General features: G+C 34.9%; 2 protein-coding genes across 2 annotated transcripts in view; one reads left to right on the plus strand and one right to left on the minus strand.

The window, feature by feature from the left end:
* Positions 1-18,033, minus strand: part of LOC138700056 (alpha-2Da adrenergic receptor) — a 687,508-nt gene that overhangs the window by 407,969 nt on the left and 261,506 nt on the right. The window contains exon 3 of the mRNA XM_069826359.1: positions 17,616-17,738. The gene's annotated coding sequence lies outside the window, so the exon portion shown is untranslated. The remainder of the gene's footprint in view (positions 1-17,615; positions 17,739-18,033) is intronic.
* LOC138700054 (sodium channel protein Nach-like) overlaps positions 1-18,033 on the plus strand; it is a 198,292-nt gene that overhangs the window by 47,281 nt on the left and 132,978 nt on the right. The window lies entirely within an intron of this gene.

Consider the following 18,033-nt stretch of genomic DNA (forward strand, 5'->3'; position numbering starts at 1 on the left):
CTAGCAAGGTTTTACTTCAAGTAGCCAAAATTTTACCGAGATACGTGACAGCCATTTACAATAATTGCCTCAGACAAGCTTACTTTCCTGAACAATGGAAGAAAGCAAGATTACTTCCTATTATAAAGCCAGATAAAGACGCCAGCATCGAGGTCACAAAATTTAGACCGATAAGCCTCTTAAATACAAGTGGGAAAGTGCTCGAAAAACTACTAATAGACAGAATAATGCATCATATCCAAACCAAAAACTTGATGAATGGCAATCAGTTTGGCTTCACCCCACAACGAAGTACTGTGGACGCTGCAATGGCACTAAAAGATTGTGTAGAAGAAAGTCTAAGGCAAAACCAGTACTTGGTGCTTGTTAGTCTTGACATCCAGGGTGCCTTCGATTCAGCTTGGTGGCCGAGTATCATGCAAGCTTTGAGGAAATTCCATTGTCCACGTAACTTGTACAAACTCACAGATAATTATTTCAGCCAAAGGGCAGCAATATTAGCGGCAAACAACATCAAACTCGAGAAGAAAGTAAGTAAAGGCTGCCCTCAAGGATCGTGCTGCGGACCGGGATTCTGGAATATACAGTACGACTCATTACTCAGCCTAGAGTACACCGCAAACACAAAGGTTATAGCATTCGCAGATGACCTCATCGTGATAACAAGGGGGAAAACGATTCTGGAAGCTGAAAATTATGCCAATCTTGAAATGAATAAGATAGCAGCATGGGCTATAAAGAACAAAACCAAATTTAATGAGCAGAAGTCGAAGACGATGCTAATAACACGAAGGAAACGAAGGGAACAAAAAGATATACACATCTTTCTCAACAACAAGGAACTACAACAAACCGACAAGATTAAATATCTTGGAATTATCATTGACAAGAGATTTAGATTCAACGAACATATTAAATATGTAACAGAAAGATGCACAAGCCTGATTAATGCCCTTTCCAAAACCGCCAAGATAAATTGGGGTCTTAAACACAAAGCATTAAGAACCATATATAAAGGTGCAATCCTGCCCTTGTTATCGTATGGGGCTCCTGTTTGGATAGATGCCTTGGAGAGGAATTACAACGTCAAAAAACTGAACCAAGTGCAGAGGCTAATAAACATACGTATTGCAAAGGCATTTCGAACCACCTCATATGAAGCATTATGCGTTGTTACTGGACTCACTCCCATTTTGTTCAAGATAGAGGAAATAGTAAACTTGTACTTTGCAAAAACAAGACATAAGTACGATGGTCTAAATCTTGACTACATAATACAGCACAAGAACTGGACACACCCTGCAGAACTCATCGACATAAAAGAAACAGAACAAAATACAGAATATACGTATGAAATATACACGGATGGCAGTAAAAGTGAACGTGGAGTTGGAGCAGGAGTAGCAATATTTCAGAGTAATGAACTAATCCAACAACTAAGATTCAGATTAGACAATAAATGTTCAAATAACCAAGCTGAACAACTTGCTATCATGAAAGCGTTAGACAATATAAAACGACTAAGAACAATAGGTGAAAGACCATTAGACGAAAGACGAATAGCCATCTACACTGATAGTAAAATTACTCTGGACTCTCGAAGGAATGGAAGCAACCACAACAACCTAATTGAAGGCATCCGAACGAATCTACGGCTGGTGGAGAACGACAGATGGCTAGTGGACTTCGGATGGGTCAAGGCTCATGTGGGGAACTACGGTAACGAACTGGCAGATCGTCTAGCGAAGCAGGCAGCGAGTGACGTCGATCTACAGATCTGTTACGACAAGGTCCCGATGAGTGAAGTAAGGAACCAGCTAGCGGTCATATCCAAAGGAAAATGGGAAAGTGAATGGTCAACTACTTCCAAAGGTACTCTAACCAAGGCGTTCTTCCCTAGTGTCCAAGATAGACTGAAATTGAAGATAGAAGTAACTCCTAACTTGACGACTCTGTTGACCGGACATGGAAGACTCAACGCATATTTTCATCGATTTAAAATCAAGAATAGTGCGACATGTGTCTGTGGGGATGGGGATCAGACAGTGGATCATATCATTTATGACTGTACGAAATTAGGAAAGGAAAGAAGAACACTAATCCAGTCTATACATAAATGTGGTGGAAAGTGGCCTGTGGACAAGACAAAATTAGTGAAAAGTTATGTAAAATATTTTATAAAGTTTGCAAATAGTATAGACTTTGAACAACTACAGTAGGCTGGCTAGTATATAAGGATAAGTTATTTGGGAAGATAGGTTAAAAGTCAGAATTAAGTGATAAGGGTCAAAAATAGGTTACTTACATTCTGTAAATAAGCTACAATATTAGAGGGTATAATTTATCTGAAAATAGGCTGATCAAGAGATAGTAAATATGTAAATACTGTAAATATTTTAATGTTAGAATATGTAAATAGATTCTTGTACTTCATAGGTTAGGAATAGGAAAATAAGTCAGATTAAGAAGTACCAATATTATCTTGGCAGTTACACATAGTAGATGAACTACACTAATCCATATTTAATCTAGAATGACAACATAATAATATATAATGTAAATGGATTATGTACTTGAAGGTAAACCTAGGCATGTAGTATTACTTTCCATTTGTAATGGAACATGCTGCTCAAAAAAGGAATACATACATACATACATACATACATACATACATACATACATACATACATACATACACACATACATAAATATACTGTAAAGTAATAGTGTACGTATTATCAAACAACAATTTTTTCCATGATAACCGCTTTGGTCTTGGTTTGTAACAAGGTCCAAGGCTAACTTGAGTATGTGACAGTGCTGAAATTATCGCTCGATTACTGAGTATGTTACCTAGACACCATTTATCTATTTGCCTGAATATTTACGCATATTTTATAATATATTTAGTGCTTGGTGTAGTGCTGTAATTATGATTCTCACAACAGAAGAAAAAAATCTTCATTGTTTAGTATTTTTCCGTTCATATGAACTTATACACGCAAACGGCGTAAGTTTTAAACGGTGCGAAATCATATGACCTTACACCTCCCGATGCCTAAATATGGGGTATGTTAAAGAAGTCTTTCTTTATAGAGAATCTACCAATAACTCTGGAAGTACTTAAAAATATAGTGCTTTCTTGTACCACTGTAGTAACCTCTACTGGAAAATAAAGAGTGAAACAAAAGTTGCGTAGTGATTTAGAGTGAACTCTTATAATTATTGCACCTAATTGGTTACGATCATATTTTATTAATTATATTGTTATTAATAATAGTGATATTAATAATAATATCATTATTATTATAATTATTATTAATAATGGGTACCGGTAACCTAAAAACCTGCTCGTAATTTATGCATTTTTTATCTTTCAAATTCTGTGGTGTTTGGTCAAAATATGCTGACTCCAAAAACACCTGTTTTGAGATACAAGCATTTTTATTTCCACTTATCGTATTCAAATCATAATTCCAGTTTATATACAAATGTGAATGAAAATAACATAAGATTAGATGGCTATATCAAACGAAAGAGATCTGTTTTTACATAGAACTGCGCTGTCAGCTAAAATAGACCATTTTTTAAATTATCATGTTCTCATTAAACACCACAGAATTTTCAACGCTTCCTTTGAGATTCGGCTTTTCTCCTTTCCTTCAGTTTGCATTCAAAGAGAAGATAAGTCATTAATCCGTTCTGTTTATTGCTGACTATTACACTCTTACTACGTCATACTACTTTTGACCAATAAAACGGTACGAAAGGACGAATTTCAACCAATCATGGCTGCTTATCGCACAATTTTATCGCGTCCCTAGCATTTGTTTAATTTTATCGCGTCCCTAGCATTTGTTTCTTTGTTTGCCAACATTGGAAACTGCGCTGGTCTGGACGTCAAAAATATATATAAAATTACAAACCACTCCAGTCGATGCACAGCAGTTTCAAATATGACTCGCATTGGCATTCAAGAACAAGAATTAATAAAAATCACTGATCATACCTGTGCATCTTCTGAAATCCGATTTACAAATAAATGAAAAGCACCATTCGGAAATCCTGAATAAGTTAAATACACCATGTGGGCCTAAATCAACGAGTTCCACTTCTATTACGCACACGTCCAATATAACATCAACTGAACCACCAACCATATTCAAATTTGAAAATTGTACATTCAATAATTATCCCTTTAAAATTATTCATTCGGAAATTCTGAATAAGTTGAATACACCATGTAGGCCTAAATCAACGAGTTCCACTTCTATTACGCACACGTCCAATATAACATCAATTGAACCACCAACCACATTCAAATTTGAAAATTGTACATTCAATAATTATTCCTTTTAAAATTATTCTTTTTTTTATGTCATCATCGTTAATTAAAACTTTTCTAACACTTGTGTATATTAGTTAGGTTATGTTATAGCTTCTGCTATATGATATTATGGATAGTCACGTATCAGAGAGTGTTTAATATTAAGATTTATTGAAAATCATCTGTCAAGTGACGTTGATTACTGGGATTCGGATAATTGAAGTGGAATGTTGCATTTTAATAAAAATGAAACTGAATCAACACAGCCTTCTTGACTAGTAACATTGCCATCGTGTATAATAGATCGAGAACTTCTCGACGAGAAGGCATTGCTCACTACTGCCTTCTAGCATGCATCTCACGTAATATTTGTAATGTTGAGATGGTACAATAATACATTTGAAGACAGTTGTATTTTCGTAAGTCAATATTTTATTGTATTGGAGTACTTCGTTACTTCTAATCTTTATATACTTTCTTCTAATCGTGTAATAGTCAGTTAAATCCCACTCGAGTTTTGATTTTCTCTAGATAAATCAAAACGTCTAGTGAGATTACTGTTGATAAAATGTTCCAAGCAAATTGATCAGTCTGTTTTTTAAAATACGCCTTGTTAGTTGCAGATATCTTATTCTTTTTAAGATTAAAAAATTGTATAATTCCAGATGTTTGAGAGTTCTCATCACGGCTTCTTCAATTTCCTAGTATTTTTTTTTTTAAATTTTACTATTCTTATTTATAGAAACGTCTGATAATACACTGTTTTACAAAACTTTAGACTTGTTTTGTTTGTTGCTTTGGAATTAAGAAACTCAAACTCTGTAATTCATTTTTTAGTTAGTGAATTTAAATATAAATATTGGATGATATCCAGTCCCGAAACCAAACTCAGGTGAAATGCAGTTTCCATCGGATTCTAGGTAGTCCTACATCCCGCCTTCTCGATGGAGTGTATTAAAATTCTTGCGGTGGGAGATATTCTTCGTACATGATAGTACCGTTTTCACTGACAACTTCTAGTTTCCTCTATCAGACTTGTTTTTATCCCCAATTCTTTTCTTATGTAATTACTTTTCAGTTTATCTCTTAAGTTACTCACAGCAGAGACCTTAGAAATCTCATTTCCGCTACTTCTATTCGTCTTTGTCCAGTTCTCTCATCATCCACGTGTCTCTCCCGAGGAGTGGAGTAAGCTTTGATACGATGTTGCAGAGTCCCAAACTTACTTCCCTTGATATATTTATTTCTACGTATATTTTATACATCCCTTTCGTAGCATTATAATTATGTTAGTGTATTGTTTTCCAAATCTCTATTCATCATGTTATAACTTTTATTAATATATCGCATCCTAATTATTTAAAGGGGTTAATACGACCATTTATAATAATTTTAGCTCTTATGCATAACTTTCGTTTTGTTTTCAAAAAATCTCGTACTATAATTTTTGCCGTTCTCGTTTCCGAACACAGCCTACTAGATTCACTTTGTTCTCATCAAAAAGCACGTCGTATATTTTGTAGCAACGAGGCCGTGACATTATATTTTATTCATTCATTGCTTGTAACTAACATAGAATTTCATTAGAATCTCTTTTCGTATTGTATATGTGACCAGATTATCACGTGAATTGAATTCGTAAATATTCCTTATCTTAAATTTCGAAGTTGGTTAATCTGTGTTTGTGTTGGCTGGCTTGTACTCATGAGAGAATAGCATTGGTCAGATATACACAAATAACATCAGACTGCGTAATATCGACTTTACATATCGTTATTGACATACATATTAATATCCATAGCCGTTTCCGTTATCGGTTTATTGTGAATAAAAAATCTTCACTTTCACGTTCTTTACTTCTCGTTCTTATTCTGGTTCTTGTTCCCGGTTTATTGTGGATTAGTCTTTAATTGAATATTGTACTCAATATTTCCCGCGCCGTGGCGTAGTGGTCCAATGCATCCTGCCTAGGACTCGCGTTACGGAATGCGCGCTGGTTCGAGTCCTCATGGGAGAAGAAATTTTCTCACGAAATTTCGACCAGTGTATGGAATCGGTGCCCACCCAGCATCGTAATGCACTTGGGGTAGCGAAAATCCGGTTTCACAAACCATCGTGCTAACCACACAATACCTCCATTCTGGTTGGATGATCGTCCACCTCTGCTTCGGCATGTGGAGGTGAGGCCAGCAGCCGGCTGGTCGGTCTTTGCCCTTCATGGGCTGTAGCGCCACAGATTTTTTTCAACGGTTTTTCAACAAATTTCTTCTGTAAACTCTATCATCAGCTTTTCTATGGTCTAAAAATAATATATATGAAGTGATAGATTAAATTTGCGCATCTTCTCTATTAACTGTTTAATGGAAAATACTACATCGATATAAGATCGTTCTTTTCAGAAGTCATACTATTCTTCTTAAAGAATGTGCCTTGAAATTGCTTGAACTTTTTTCCATAAACTGAGACATCAAAATTTAACAACAAAATAAGTGTAATAACGCTTTGCAAACTCAAACAGCCTACATATAGGCTTATGACTTATACATACTAGATTCAAAAAGTTCCCGGAATTTGCTAGCATCATAGAAACAACGTACCTTAAACACTATTCTACAGCATTCCCTTCAAAATAGTTGCCTTCCGCAACAACACACTTTTGCCAACGCGTGTAGAGTTCCTGGAAGCAGGCCTGGAAGCCATTTTGTGAAACCCGTCTTAGTGCTCTCGTCGCGTTTGCGATAACCTCTTCAGCATTGAATCTCCGTCCTTTCAGATGACTTTTCAGACGGGGAAACAGAAAGTAATCAGGTGGTGAGAGATCAGGAGAGTATGGTGAGTGATCCAAAGCAGTTATGTTGTGCCTGGCAAGAAAATTCTTTACAATAATTCCGCGATGAGCAGGTGCATTGTCATGCATAAGGAACCAGTTGTTTTCTACCCACTTTTCTGGACGTTTCCTTCTCACTGCGTCCCAGAGGCGACGGAGGGTTTCTACGTACAATTCTTTCGTTACAGTACGACCTTCTGGAATGAACTCATGGTGCATGAGACCCTGAGAGTCGAAGAAAACTTCCAAAATAACTTTGCTTTAAGTGTGCTTAAATGCGACAGGCTCATGTCAGTAGATTTACTGGCATATGAAAGAACTCCTGCGTGACAAAATTCCGGCACATCCGGCGATGCTGATATAACCTCTGCAGTTGCGAGCGTCGTTAAATAAAACATAACATTTAAAATAACTTTGCCTTTGGAAGTGTCCCTAGGAAATTTTTGCTTCCGAGGAGATGTTTTCGATTTCCACTCAGATGACTGTCGTTTAGGGACTGGGTCGTACAAGTAGCACCAGTTTCATTTTGTTTAAGAAATCACCATCTTCATCAGCCATACTGATCATGTCCCCAGCAAAACACAGAACTTGATGTTTGTACTTTGCTCTGTGGACATAATTACAAAATGCGACGAACAAACAAAACACTATGATAAACAAATGCCTACAACTCAAAACCAATAATTGCCATTATCAACAAACTTTAAGGAAATGACATCATGAATGTTACCAACAAAACAAATGTATAATATCCCTTGTTATATATTAATACGAAAAATGGTAGTAAAATTCCGGGAACTTTTTGAACCTAGTAGTATAAGTTCTGTATTCAAGAATACCCTCTACAATAAATAATCAAACTACAATGTTAAGAATGTATAGGCTATTTAAAAACCAGTTTTACCGTGAGAATACAAGAGCAAGGACCATTACAAAAGGAAAAAGAAAAGCTAAACTGAACTTATTTTTAAAAATATTATACCAAGAAAATTCTTGTCCAGTTAAGAGAAGATCGAAAACTCGATAGGTATAGATAAAATAGAAATCTAAATCATATCAAAATCACAAAATATTCAAAAGATAAGATAATACAAAATATACATTTCATCTCTTCACGCTGTCAAGTGGACAGCTGCGCTGTGCACTGCCGCTTCCGCACTACCTCCGCGAGCGTGGAAAGATAAAATGTATCGTCGGCTAGGAATGAAGGTCTCGTATCTCACGGAAACCAGACTTTATAGGAGGAACAAAAAACTATCTGTAGACTTCATTTTTATATTTTTTAAACATAGCTGATTCAATTGTCTTTTAAATCAGAAACAGAAACTATTGTTTTTACATCTTTTACGAATGAATTACGAGAATATCTTCCGATTAAGACAGAGCGCATTTTTTTTAATTGAGATACGAGGTTTTCATTCTTAGCCGATGGTATGTACTATAGAACAGATAACATGTACTTTGTAAAACATTGCCTGCCAAGAAGAACCTGATCGATGCAAGTTCTAGACAAATCCAAACTGAAATGGAAGAAACTGCCAAATGCATAAATAGAAAAATTAGGTGAAAAAAGTAGTGAATATACATTTTAAATGAGCCAAAATGCTTCTGAGATTCAAAACGCCATAAAATTAAACTGTCTTCACGTAAATTTAATTTCTGCATTAAACGTCGTCTTCATTGTGATAGAACTGGAGAAAATGTGAACCAACACACTGCAGTCGAAATTCTGACCGCTGACTTCAGGTTTGTGGGTTGTATTCCCTGGTCAGATGTTCTATGACATAACTCGAGAACAGAACCTAGATTGATTCTGTAGGGAACAATTTGCATTGCGGAATCCCAGCGCGTGTAGTACACTTGGAGGCAGGTGTGTAATTTTTCAATCACATAGAGCGTTCGTGTCGACATAGCAATTTTCTAAACCAAGGTGCGGTGTACTGGGGCACCTTTACTAGTCCTATACATTCCAGATATTGCCCTCTTGGGTAAAGTGACACGCAATGTGTAGCCTGCAAGGTGAACTCTCTGTGAAATTGAGTTTCGCTACAGTTGGGTCTGACTGCAAGATAAGTGCTGTAATACCAAATGACTGCAGAATCTGACAATGAATCGTGCCTACTGCATACAAAACAGAGATAAGCAAGACACATGCTATCTCCTTAGACATTTTACGCTATGACGAACTAAACTTTTAATATAGGTGGAGCGTTGAAAATATTAAGATGAATCTGGTGCTTCTATAACACTGTAATGAAGAAGCCTTTATTTTAAAACAGTTTTCCCATATGAAAAATAGATCTCATCTTAAAATCATCAAACTAAGTTACTGTATCATATAATTTCATGCCTTGGTAAGTTAAACTATATGTTATTGTATCCATCCTATTATGCAGAATGATTAAAGAGGAGTCACTGTCACTTACAGAGCTTATTTCCGAAGACATTTTGAGCAAAAAATGTCATATAAACATGTGTCCTAATCTTAGTATTTTCAGAGTTACACTAATTTCAAGTTGTTAATAAAATACTTTTTTTTCTTTAGTTTTAAGGGCAAAAGAATGTTACAAATAGAGAATGACCTATTCAGAAGTATGTTCTGAAGCTAAAAATTCGTTGTTAATTGCTTTGTACAGATATTGTTTTTCAATTTGTAACTAAAATTACATCACTCTTACGCACTTATCACAACAATATTATAAATCATAGGACTTTAGGAGTTTAATTTTGCATCCTAATGTACAGTCTTAAAGAATTTATAAGAGTGACGTGATTTGTAACAGTTGTTGTGGGAGTGTGTAAGAAAAATGTAATTTTGTCGTTAAAAATCGAAAAAAGGAGAAAAATCTGTACGAAGCAACTAAGAAATTCAAAACAAGTTTTAGCTTCAGAATACTAGCTAATTAAAGAAATGATACTCCTGAATAGTTCATTCTTTGTCTGTAATATTATTTTACCTTAAAACTAAAGAATAATGGTATTTTACAAACAACTTAGAACTAGTGTAACTATGAATAGTACCCATTAGAGATGAACAACGATCTAGAAAGACTAACATCGCCCGAAAAGCCGAAAACCCGCAAGATAATGTTCTATACGTCGCGTCGTTGACTTAAATACTGCCTGTGAGTGTTGCGAGACGTCGAGATTGATCACTCCCGAAGTCCCGAACGTCAAACAGCCTTGAATCGTCACAGTTGTTTATACCTGACTAAACTTTTATCTAATTTGGCAACTGTTACACATGTACAAACAATGAAGTAGCCTATTTGGAACATCATCTATACCTTCCGGTGTATAATAATCCGCTCCCCAGTCTTTATTTAATTACTAGGCCCTTATTAAAAGGCTTGGAATTTTCTTTTCGTATGTTTGAGATCAAGTGTGCAATTTCAAGTAAAAAAGATATTAACATTATGTTTTATGTTTCTTATAAATACAAATTTATTCGAGAATTTTTTTTTCTATTTATATAACCATAGGTAATATTATATAATAGAACCAGAACATTTTGATAACTAAGATACTGTTCTGTTTTGTCTTGCCTTTTTGTTTCATTTAAAAATTTATAATGTTGTTTATTTAAATGATGTATGTTATTCAAAGTTACTAAATCTTTACACGCCGACCAAATGCTATTTCGAGAATAATGAGCGACACTCGAAGCGCACGAGAATGACGAGACGAGACTCGAAAGACAAATGCAACGAACACAGCGAGTGAGAGCGGCAGTTAGTTTTGTTCATCTCTATTACTCATGTTTATATACTTTTTGCTCAAAATGTCTTCGGAAATATGCTCCATAAGTGCCGTCAACTCCTTGTGAATTATCCTGCATATCACTGTTTTGAAGATTTCATTACAATTAATGTTAAAAATCGATTAATTATCAACTGCATTACATTGCAGTCTTCGTAAAATATGACAGCTGAGAAATTTATTTTATAAAATGTTATCTTTTTGTTGTGGTAAAATGAAAATGTGCATGTAACTTATGTGTAACATGGACCTATTTCAACTCTAATAATTTCCGCAGATTCGTGCTGATAATTTTCCAAGTATAATATAAGATAAAACAACAGACTTATGACATTTGAATGAGCCAAAGATTTCCATGGGAACGTCCCTTTCCTACTCTTTATGACCAATAAGACGCTATCAGCCATCGACGTGACTCAGGTGGTAGCGAGTTTGCCTGCTGATTCGGAGTTGCGCTCGGACGTAGGTTCGATTCCTGCTTGCGCTGATTGGGTTGTCCGAGATTTTCCCGAGCCGTAAGGTGAATATTAATTATGTATGACAAATCTTCAGCCTCATCTCGGCAAATACTACCTCATTAACATCAACTCTACCTACGCTAAATAGCCCAATAGTTGATACAGCGTCGTTAAGTAACCAAGAGAAAAAAATAAGAAGCTAGCGCGCTCTCTCTTTTCTTCACCTGTGCTCAATAGTAGGTAGTGGTAGCATCTAATTGGACACAAAAGAAAAGAGAACAGATGTCCTGGAAAATATTGCAACGCGTTGGCAGAGCATAATAAAATAGGCCTGATATATGAAATGATTATGACAATAAAGAATTCTTGGAAAGATTTAGATTAAAAATGGACACTGTTTTAAGCGTACTGCAATTAATTAATGATGATTTGAAACACATGACAGATATGTAAAAATAGTACAATTATCAACATTGTAAAAATGCAATTTTTTTAAATAAATAAAATTAAATTTTAAACTTATTCATAAGGCAATAGTGTGATATTAGCTAATATCAGTATTAGTCTGAGTATTAAATAACCTGGCTACAGACTCCCATGCTCTTTCTTTTGATTATGACATGGCTTATGACATCAGTTTTTTTCCTAGTACATTATTATAGTCATTCACTATCGCCATTAGCTTAGATGTATCTTCTATGTATCTTCTCCCTTATACAGGATGTAAGGGGTATAAGTGCCGTCCTTTTCACAGTCGTCGGGGACGGTCTACAGCAGTCTTGCGATGGCGACTAATAATTGCGAGCGAGAGCTCTTTTATGCCCGCTGCGCGCGCGCGGAGCTCTTTTATCTGTAAACATTGCTAAAGGATGTACAGATCTTAGAACACAGCACATCATGACGGAACGGAAGCGCTTAAAGCTTTCAAGGAAGAGTGGAAGATACAATATTTATGCTTCGAACATGGTGATGAAGTCCAGTGTTTGTTGTGTAAAAGAAAATATCATTTGCAAAAAAAAAAAAAAAAAAAAAAAAAACAACAACATAAAACGGCATTATGACAGGCAACATGAAATATATATGGCATTATTCAGGAGAAGAGAGAAATAAATTCATTTCGGAATTGACATCGAAGGTAAATTAATTTACATCTGGGTCAGTAGATTGTATCCAGATTTCTTTTATTTCTTTATTTTAAATGTATTGTTGATGTTTTATTTGTTGCTTGTTTCTGGATATTTACTTTTATTAGACTACGTGTTTCTTTAATTTAGAAATGATATTTTATCTTTGATTGCACTTTAACTTATATTGTATCTTCTATGTATCTTCCAGGAAGTTAAAAATTCCACCTGAAGATCTGGATATAAGTAATGTCCATAAACTACGACAGAATCTTAGGAAACAAGAGTACGACAAATGGTGTGCGCTTCCACATAAAGGAAAAGGTGTTATTTTATTTCAAGAATATACGCCCTGAAATAAATGGATTTTTTCTAAGGAGGGTCTATCTTCCTCTGAATGGCGGGACGCAATTAAGATGAATGCTAACGTAGCACCAGTGAGAAGTCTTCATGGGAGATCCTTGGACGGTTTCCGTTGCAGATACTGCAACGAGATTGAAACCTTAGCACACGTCCTAGGATCCTGTCAGCATGGAGAACTCCTGAGAAATTCACGCCATCATAACATCCGAAAACTAATAGCACAAGCCCTTAGAAACAAATCCTTCGAGGTCCATGAAGAGGTGCACTGCGTTGCTTCTGAAGGCGGCGGAATTAGAAGAGCGGACATCGTGGCTCTAGACAAGACTAATAGTAAAGGCTTTATACTGGACCCAACTGTTAGATTTGAGATGAGCCAGACCCAACCATCCGAGGTCAACAAAGAAAAACAACAAATTTATGAGCCTACTATTCCGTATTTTCGAGAAAAATATCAGATGGAAGGCACCTGGGAAGTACATGGTTTAATGATCGGAGCGAGGGGCACCATCCCACGATCAACTGTAAACACTATCAAAACACTTGGAATCCATGACATCATTCCAAAAATAATTACTTCAGCCATTAAAGGGTCTGTGGCAATTCTGAAAAATCATTTATACGGAATATCATAATACCCCCCCCCCCTTTTCTATTCGTTAGTGTGTGATTGTTACAAATATATGTACAAATTTATTATTTCTTAAACTTAAGCTCCTAGTTCACATTTAAATTTGGCTCATCTATCTTACTGTAATCATTACTATTCTTATATGTGCGTTATTCTGTGTTTTTGGCAACCCAGGATGCCTGGGCAGACTTTTTCTTGAAATAAATTATATATACTAAGCTCAAAATGCTAATTCATTTTTATTCCAATAACTATTTTCAGGATTTTGAGCAAATATGAACTAAAAATTTTGAAAATTTTGATGCAAGGAGCTTTTTTTAGCAACGTCAATATAAAATATACTTAAAAATATAATTTCAAAACTATTAGACCTAATTGCACCAAATTTTGTACAGATGATATTATTATAGATCTGTTTATACAGTTTAAATTTCACAAATTTTAGCTGAAATTGTGGAAGTTTTAAAAGTCATACATATCCCCTTAAATGATTAACCCCAAAAATTACGATGGCTCTCAGTATCTTAATTTAATCAATTTGTTTTTTCGTGTTACGTGCATCTCACAAATCACTCTAAGAAAACTCATTACATAATCACGACTGGAGAGTAAGGACTACATTTTCACAGTCACACAATCAATATACTCTATTTCAATCAATATTGCCATTATTATTTTTTCAACAAGTACTCAAAAGTACTTAGAGATCACACACGTCGAGCAGGTAGACCCTATTAGTTTCTCCTAACCAATGAAGTGAAGTATTTACATAATAAATAATTGCTTTTAACAATAAAATGGTTTACATACAATTAACTTTTCCTATTTCTCTTTTCGTTCCTAAAAACCCTTTCCTTTGCGATTTGTTTATATATGTACATGTATATTAAATAACTTAGTAATTAGCCCTATTACATAGCCAGAAATTTAGTAACGCAAGTTATTGTAATAATTTCTGCCTTTATTCGCTGCATGTGCATGTCCTGTACATCTCTGTTGTCTACGTTACGACGCTACGTAGTGGATGCGCTATGCGCTCGTGAGCAAAGTCGAGCTCTTCTACCATGATTGGGAGCTAATATCGTCTCATTCCTAGTCTACAGGATCAAAAAATGTCCATACAACATAGGGTCAAAACTTGATAACTTTCACAAAAAAAAATTGTTATTTTATTTGCGTTATACTGCTTACATAGTTAGTAAAATTACGAAAACAATTACATCAGTAGGTATATCTAGCAAAGAGTTAATATTAGTTTAAATACATATTTGTATGCTCTATTACGTTTTCGTGAAATTAAATAAAAATGCATGCTTAAATTTGTTAATATTCTGGCGTGAGAGACATGGCAACATTCAGAAGGCAATACTCTGCAAGACATAAGTACGAGTCACCTGAGTTTAAGTTCTCTGTACATAGGTCTCCTGCCGGGCGGATGGCAGTTCAGTATAGGTATTCGATAAACAACTTACAATGTCATTCACAGTTTATGAATATCATGTTATTAATTTATGAATAAAGTCGTCGTAATTCAAGTGAGGCAAGAAGGATGTATCGTCAATGTTTTCCTCAAAGAAGGTTACCTAATCGGCGAACTTTCGTAGCAGTTTCTCAACGATTATTAGAAACTAGGAGTCTCTTACTCCGTTTTGACAATCACGCAACCAGATATTTGTTTTAAAATGATACTGCTTTACGGTAGCGGAAGAGATTAAAATGTTGGGTTGGAAAAAAAAAGTTGGTGTGATTTTGCGCAGAAAACCATTATTGTTTATTCTTTAGACGTACAATTGAAAATGGGAGCAATATTGTTACATAAAATGTAAATTTACCATAACGCTCTATTAATGAGATTTAAAGTTTGTATTTGCTGCTCGTTTTATGTAAACAACGGTATTGTCATGATCGCTCCTGCATTAGAACAGAGCATCTGTTTTGTACCGGTATGTCTGCACCCGCTTGAGCTGTACTGTGTACTTCTAAACTCCCTCCTCCACGCTTGAGCTGTACTGTGTAGTGATAGAGGAAATAAATTAAATACCGATAAATGATATATCGCAGAAAATATATCGATATATGGAACGATTATCGATATAGCGCTATTCCGTAAGCAAATTGCATTTTCATGCTTACAATTACTGTATTATAATAAAATTACTTAAATTTTAATATTCCTTTTTACCATTGAAATTAACATCATAACATTCAAAAGCATAAATGTAAAAGTGTAACAATAAACAATACATTTTCAATACCATATGATGTAGGTCCTAACCTAAATAAAAATTATGGTGGAGGCAAGGGAGCTTAAATGATATAGTGGGAAAGAGTTAAGTGAACTCTACATGGTTGAGTATTTGATATTGGAATACGATTCAATTCTTCTAATGTTATATAGGATTCAATCCAGGACACAGATAATGCTCTTTCCTACTTAACAACGTAATCATTTTTAAATGTAAGTAAATTGTAGTTAGAATGTTACAAGTTTTAACAAACTTCACAGTTGATGTGATACAAAACTCCTAGGCCTATAGTAAGTTCCCATTGCAAGTTATTGTTACACTCCAATATTCCAAACAACAATGGTGATGATTATAGGGATAGAATTTTTATTCACTAAAAGATATAAGAAAACAGAATGTCAGCACTACGTTGTACATAGAAATCATAGACGTAAACAAATGTCACATCGGTATTAAATCCTTGTTTCTCTTTCTATTTCAGAATATACAGTAGATATAGAAGTTTTGATACGCGTTTTGAGGTCAGATGGTTCCCTTTCAGGGTGGGAGTTGCTCTTGCCTTGGAGGACATTAATAACAATATTAAAACAATAGTAGATAAACCTCCCGTCTGTCTCACGTTCGCACACGCTGCATTTTGAATTTGATGCAGCATATTAAACAGTTTTAATTCCAATTCCAGTCCAGCCAATTAGAACAAGGCATTGAGTGAAGTTGCACAATTATGTAACTGTCCACCTTCAGTAGCGCCATCTCTCGGGAATTATCGGAGTTGTCTAGTGTGGATTTTGTTGTTGTTGTTGATAATGATAATAATTCCACAAAAAAATCGATAAAATTATGAGAAAACCGATATATTATACGATATACTGAATCAAAATTTCGATATCGATATATCGCTATATCGAAACGATATATCGGTATTTCGTAAAAACCATATATCGTTCCCATCTCTAGTACTGTGTACTTTTAAACTCCCTCCTCTCCATTCAGCAACGTTGCAAAACGTCTATTATTATAAACTTTAATATTAAGTTAAATGTTTCGATTAGAAAAAAATTGTAAGGACATTTTTTCTTCCTTATGACATGAATAATCGTCAGTTAAAATAATACCATTTATACCCCTTACATTCTGTAGTTTTGATTTCTAATTCCTTTTCATTCATATCCATTTCTTTATAATAAGCTCCGTGGACAAAATAGCACCGGTACTAATATGTTAAGAAATATAAAGAATACTAATATTGTCAATGCACTTTATAAACAAAACTCCATCTAAAGTATTGCCAACCTCTTCTCCAATTCTACTAACTATGGAATAGATGACCTTAGAATAAACGAACGTCATACAACAAGGAGCTCCATTTACTCTATAGTTAGGCTATTGCACAAATAGCTGTTCCAAGATTTATTCCGCGATCGTACAATAGGGTCTAAAATCGCGTGCTGGTTCAATTCAATCTGTCGGGAAACAAGACAATGAGGATATGAAATGGTCCATTGTTTCAGCACATACTTTGTATATGTTATTGCTAATAATTGTGCACTGTTGCAAATAATTTGTAATCAAAATCGAAATTACATTACATTGCCTACGTCACTTTAGTATGCAAATGTCATTATTTTACATAATTATAATCTTAATATCAAGTTCCATGTGATTGATCCTGATATTTTATTGAAATGATTTGAAAAGTCTCGAATATTCAATCTTAGGCTAAATACTCCTATATTTTCTACTTTTATTGAACCGCAATGGAGGCAGGGGATAAAAACCCCGAAATGACAGCGTTTTATTCCACCAAGGATGACCTAGAGCTTGAGGAAATTTAAAGTTTCCATGAAGTTAGTGACATTCAATTAAACATTATTTCTACTCACCTTTGAAACTTTACAGGATCAGCCAATAGTAGTAGTCACGGAAATTATCTTCTTAGAATTCGCCAAGAATGCTCAAGGTTGAGACGTAACACTCAGCATAGCAGACCCACCAGCTGTGCGGAACTGAAACAAAACAGATACAGTGGTACGTTACTACGAGACAAGGGGAGGGGATGGGAACAAGACAATTTAGCAGGGGAGGTATTAGAAAATTAAAAAGCAAAGTGGAAAAGAGTGAAAAATCGATGTCATGAAAGTGACACACGATTAACGGAATTCCTAACAATTTAGTTTTTTGACAATTTATAAATTGCATTTTGATTTTCAGTTTACTGTAATAATTCAGTTCGCACCAAAATAAGGAGATAGAACTACAATAAATTGTCTGCATTTATATAATAATACAATGTGATGGATC

This window comes from Periplaneta americana, chromosome 5 (genome assembly GCF_040183065.1).
Source record: "Periplaneta americana isolate PAMFEO1 chromosome 5, P.americana_PAMFEO1_priV1, whole genome shotgun sequence".
NCBI classification, from domain to species: Eukaryota; Metazoa; Arthropoda; class Insecta; order Blattodea; family Blattidae; genus Periplaneta; species Periplaneta americana.